Genomic DNA, 6,465 nt, shown 5'->3' with positions numbered 1-6,465 from the left:
AACAATTTTAACATAAAGTATAGATAGAATAACTTACCTTGTTGTTGTTTCTGTTCCTTGAAACCTTGTGAGCCTAGCACCCCAAGTGTGATGCCTCAAATACTTCACACAATACCAAATGCTCTTGGAAGAACTTATGAGAGAACACTCACTTCTCCAAAATCGGCCAAGCCCTCTTATTTCTTAGTGTAGCCAATTTTAGGTGGAGAACATGTTACTTATATAGTGTTGATACATCTAGGGTTAAACCCTAATGTGTCATGACTCTTCATTTCCATGACCCATGGGTTTGTAACTCCCATGGAGCATCCATGGAGCATCCTATGGGTGGAACCCAACTTGATAGTCCATGGAGCCTTTTAGCCCACTATACAAGATATGGATGATTTATATAATCAACCCATATATTTAATTAGTTATCTTTTGATCACTTAATTAATTCTAAATTAATTCTTGATCAAACTAATCAAATAATATTATTAATATATTAGAACTTATAATATATTAATAATCTCCAAGTGTTATTTCTCTCATTTAGTCTATCCAATTGCATGGTGCCATGCAACCCAAATGGACCATGCCGGGTCGAGTCAAGTACATACCAGAAATAGTTATGGACTTAGACACCTTATCCAACAGTCTCCCACTTGGATAAGTCTAGTAACTATTACTGCAAGTATGACTTCAGGAACCGATCGGCAATCGTAGCTCTTTTCAAGGTTTCTCGAAACTGAGAAGATGATGGTACGCCATTTAAGATAAGTGATCATATAATCCTCTGTTCTAGATATCTGTCGGACAAATACATGGAACAATGTCTTACTTATTGTCCAACAATTTGTTTCCCGATTTCCGATTTGTTTGACAAAGAACTTCATTGAACACATCAATTTAGTTCTGACCGGGCCCGGTACATAGGTCAAAACAAAATCATCGAGGGGCCCAGATATCAGCTTCTAATCCAAGAAGGAACAGATAAACTTCGACTCATATGTTTGTTCTACTATTCATTGAATTACACACAAGAGCGCGATTTTATAACATCGAGTTACCAATGCATTTTTCGTACAATCAATGCATAACCAACTTGTAAGTAACAAATCATATCTCTAGGTTTAAAGATTTATATGATATTACCGTCTCACGATCACTCGAGATAGAATTCCATGAAGTGCTTCCAGTGAGCGTGGGTTGAGTCCAATGCTCAGAACTTATGAGCACTCATGATTGTTGTAGCCTTGTCTAGACCTCTACAACCAAACATGACAGTCTTGATTCATACCTACTTCCGACATATGACCGACTGTGGAGGTTTGAATAATATGTTATACCAAACAAAATTATTCTGGAAGTCAAAACATGCAAAAGAAATATAGTAAACGATCGACAAGAGATAGCAACACTTTACTCATAAATAAAACACTTTTATTCATCATCAAATGTCAATTACACTTTACAAATTTCGAGGTTATCTAACTACTAAATCTAATATCATCCTTCAGCCCTATGCTCCGAGCATGCTGGAGATGCTTAACCCGAGTCAGTCCCTTTGTGAGGGGATCTGCCGGATTCTCATCTGATGATACCCTCTTTGCCACGAGGAGTCCTTCTTCGATCCGATGTCTGATGAAATGGTATTTTCTGTCGATGTGTCTGGATCTCCCGTGATCCCTTGGTTCCTTGGCTAAGGCAACAGCACTTTCACTATCACAGAAAATTTCCATTGGCTCTTTAATAGCTGGTACAACTCCAAGGTCTCCAATGAAGTTCCTCAGCCATAATGCCTCCTTTGCCGCCTCGCTAGCTGCAATATACTCTGATTCACAAGTAGAATCTGCCACTGTCTCTTGCTTTGAACTCTTCCAAGAAATTGCTCCTCCATTTAGGGTAAAGACCCAGCCCGACTGAGAGCGGAAGTTATCCCTATCAGTCTGGAAGCTAGCATCACTATACCCTACAACTCTCAAGTCATCACTCCCACCGAGGGTAAGGACCCAGTCCTTAGTTCTTCGTAAGTACTTGAGAATATTCTTTACCGCAGTCCAGTATGCCTTGCCAGGATTCCCCTGAAACCTGCTAACCATGCTCAAGGCAAAGGCTACATCAGGTCGAGTACATGTCATAGCATACATGATCGAACCTACAGCCGAAGCATAAGGTACTCGACTCATTTCTGCTATCTCAGCCTCAGTGCTAGGGCTTTGTGTCTTACTCAGTTTGGCGTTACTCTGGATGGGCAACTCTCCTTTCTTGGAGTCTTGCATTCTGAATCTCTTCAGAACCTTCTCCAAGTAGGTACTTTGACTAAGTCCAATTAGTCTTTTACTCCAATCTCTCAAGATCCTTATCCCCAACATATAGGCAGCTTCACCAAGGTCCTTCATAGCGAAACACTTTCCAAGCCAGGACTTTACTTCCTGCAGGGTTGGAATGTCGTTTCCTATGAGTAGTATGTCATCCACATACAATACCAAAAAGCTAACTATACTCCCAGTAGCCTTGACATATACACAAGATTCATCTTCACTCCTAGAAAAGCCAAATTCCTTGACCTTTTCATCAAAGCAAAGATTCCATCTGCGAGCTGCTTTCTTTAATCCATAAATGTACTTCTCAAGCTTACACACTCTATTAGGGTACTCGTTACTGACAAAACCCTCTGGCTGACTCATGTAAACATCTTCAGCCAACTTCCCATTAAGGAAAGCGGTTTTGACATCCATTTGCCAAATTTCATAGTCATGAAACGCGGCTATGGCTAACAGAACCCGAATAGACTTAATCTTGGCTACCGGAGAAAAGGTCTCATCATAATCCACTCCAGGAATTTGAGAGAAGCCCTTTGCAACCAGTCTAGCCTTATAAGTGTGTACTTTACCATCCATGTCGGTCTTCTTCTTGAAGACCCATTTGCACCCTACAGTCTTTCGACCTGGTACATTCTCAACCAAGTTCCAAACTTGATTGTCATACATGGATTGTATCTCGCTATCCATAGCCTCTTTCCATTTAGCAGACTCGGGGCCTGCCATGGCTTCCTCGTAGCTGTTAGGGTCATCTTGACTTACTAGTGTCTCATCACTAATAAGTGTCTCACCTTCTGCAGTAATACGGAATCCATAGTAATGCTCAGGTGCACTCCTAACTCTCGTGGAACGCCTCAGAGGTACAGATTCGTCAATTGGCTCAACAGGAGTTTCCTCCTCAAGTTGAGGGCTAGAGTTTGAAGTTCCTTCACCACTTGACTCTTTAATTTCTTCAAGATCAACTTGCCTCCCACTGTCTCCTTGGCTTATAAACTCTCTTTCTCGAAAGACTCCTCTTCTTGCTACAAAGACCACATTGTCACTAGGTCTGTAGAAGAGGTAACCAAAGGATTGCTGTGGGTAGCCGATGAAAATACACCTCTCGCTTCGGGGTTCGAGCTTATCATGAGTCTCGCGTCTCACGAAAGCCTCGCAACCCCAAATCTTGATTTGGTCTAGTTTAGGTACTTTACCAGTCCACATCTCGTGAGGAGTTTTGGCAACTTTCTTTGTAGGGACTAGATTAAGGATATGGGCGGCAGTCTCTAAGGCATACCCCCAGAATGAGATTGGTAGCAAAGCTCGACTCATCATGGAATGAACCATGTCCAACAAGGTTCGATTACGCCTCTCAGCCACACCATTCAACTGCGGTGTCCTGGGAGGTGTCAATTGTGAGACAATCCCACATTCCCTTAGATAGTCGAGGAACTCTGAACTAAGATACTCACCACCTCGATCGGATTGAAGCATCTTAATGTTCCTGCCCAATTGATTCTCGACTTCCTTTTTAAATTCCTTAAACTTCTCGAAAGTCTCTGACTTATGCTTGATTAAGTAGACATATCCATATCTACTGTAATCATCAGTAAAAGTCAAATAATAACGATTAGCATCCCTTGTGGCATGTTTGAATGGCCCACACACATCCGTGTGTATAAGGTCCAACAAACCTTCACCCCTTTCACACGAGCCTGTGAAGGGTGACTTTGTCATTTTTCCAAGTAAGCATGATTCGCAACTATCATTTGACTTTAGGTCAAACGACTCCAAGACTCCATTCTTTTGGAGTTGGCCTATGCGTTTCTTGCTTATATGTCCAAGACGACAATGCCATAATGATGCTTTATCCAAGTTATTATTATTAGTAGAATCAATACACAAAACATTATTTCCTAAGTTATCTACAATAGATACAGCTTCATACACACCATCACAAGGTAATGCTTTAAAATAATAAACATTATTAAAGAAAGCATTAATCGAACCAACTTCATTATCAAACGAAAAGGTGAAACCTTGTTTGTACAATGCATGAAAGGAAATAATATTTCTTGCCATTTCTGGCGAATAACAACATTTATTCAAATCTAAATTTAACCCACTACTTAGCGATAAAGTATAAACTCCAATCTTGGTGACAGGTGTAACTTTCCTATTCCCCATGATTAAGTTTATTCTTCCTTGCTCCACATTCTCACTTCTTCCTAGTCCCTGCAAGTCACAACAAATATGAATACCGCAACCGGTATCAAGGACCCAAGATTTCGAATGGGGTGAGTTATTAGAAATGATAGTGTAAATACCTGCATGGTTGGGTTTGACTTTCCCATCCTTCACATCCTGCTGGTACTTTGGGCAGTTCCGCTTCCAATGAGCTTTTTCATGGCAATAGAAGCATTCAGCCTCTTTTGGGTCAGAAGAAGGAGTAATGAAACCTTTCTTGGTTCCACTTGAAGAAGAGCCATCAAGGGTCCGAGCCTTGGTACCCTTCGAAGATCTCTTTCTCTTCCTCCCTCGACTTTGCCCGATTGCCAATACCGGAGTTGAGTCTGGAGTAGGAGTGATAGCAACCGACTTCCCCTTAAGACCTGTTTCTGCGGTCTTGAGAAGTCCCTGAAGTTTGCTGAGGGTGACCTCTTCCTTGTTCATGTGATATGTCATGCGGAATTGATCATAGCACGATGGTAAGGAGTGCAAAATGATATCTATTGCAAGCTCCTCAGGGAAGTTCACATTGAGCTTCAGCAAACGATCCACATACCTTTGCATTTTCTGCATGTGGCTCGTGACGGACTCTCCGTCCTTCATCATGGTTGTTATCATGGAGCAGATGACTTCGTACCTCTCTTGTCGTGCACTTTCATGGTATCTTTCCATCAAATCTTGGTGCATTTCATAAGGGTAGAAATCTTCATAAGACTTTTGGAGTTCAGCTGTCATGGTGGCCAACATGATGCAAGCCACCTTGGTTGCATCTCTTTCATGAGTATGAAAGTCAGCGATCTCCTGTGGAGTTGCAGTGGACTCATCAATTTCCTTAAGCTCCTTGTCAAGGACATATTCTTTGTCCTCGTAGCGGGTAATCATCCTGATGTTTCTGATCCATTTATTGAAGTTGGATCCATCAAATGTGACTTTCCCACACAAACTCATAAGAGTAAAGGAGCCATTAGGATTCGAGCCAGAAGCATTAATTGAAGACATCTGAAAGAGAAGAACAAGTTTAGTTTAGATTTAAGAGAGTCCTCAATAAAACACCCAAATGTAATATTAAGGCTAGGATCCAATCACAATATAATATAACTTAGAAGAGGTATGCCGTAATCTAAGCTATACCATATTTGAAAGGTAGGTGAATGACGATTCACCAATTTCCACCATGAAAACCGAAATATTAGATATTTAGTTTTTATTGGTTTTAGAAATTCCTAGATTCTTTGAGATCCAATGAACTTTTCAAAGGCATGTTTCAATCTCGAGAGTGCCCTCCATGTTTTGTGACTGGGATGCCGAGGATCACAAAACGAGGTGTGAAGTAACCATGCAAATCACTTGGTACCCTTAAAGTTTATCACTCAATCGATGTGCCGGTAAACCACACACGCTCCACCGATACTATAATAAACCTTAAGTCACCCTTTACCTACCTTGTTAAGTCCAAGTTAGTGTGCCGGTTAACCACACACGCTCCACCAACGACTTAGACTAAGTGTAAAGTGTAATTTCATGGATTAGCACCTTATTCACATTTTTCCTAAAGTAACTAAGATTGGGAATTTAATAAAAATTTAGTTACTTTATTATATTCATCATACTTTGAATGAGAATTTATAAGTCCTTGTCTTACCCGTTCGGCTAACGACCCTCCACCAGTCAAGCAAGCGGTGGGTGAGAATATACACCCATTAAGTCACCATTTTATAGGCAACAACCTTATACCCACCTTATAGACCGGCTTCGTGAATGAGGCGTACTAGCGGTAAGATGACTTTATTCTTATACATATATATATATATATATATATATATATATATATATATATATATATATATATATATATATATATATACATATATATATATATATATATATATATAATTATTAAATCATCATAATATAAGTATAAGGGTTGAATTTTAACTTTTAAAATTCTAGG

Source organism: Lactuca saligna, chromosome 3 (assembly GCF_052625555.1).
Source record: "Lactuca saligna cultivar CGN05327 chromosome 3, ASM5262555v1, whole genome shotgun sequence".
NCBI classification, from domain to species: Eukaryota; Viridiplantae; Streptophyta; class Magnoliopsida; order Asterales; family Asteraceae; genus Lactuca; species Lactuca saligna.
Note: the sequence above shows the minus strand (reverse complement) of the source record.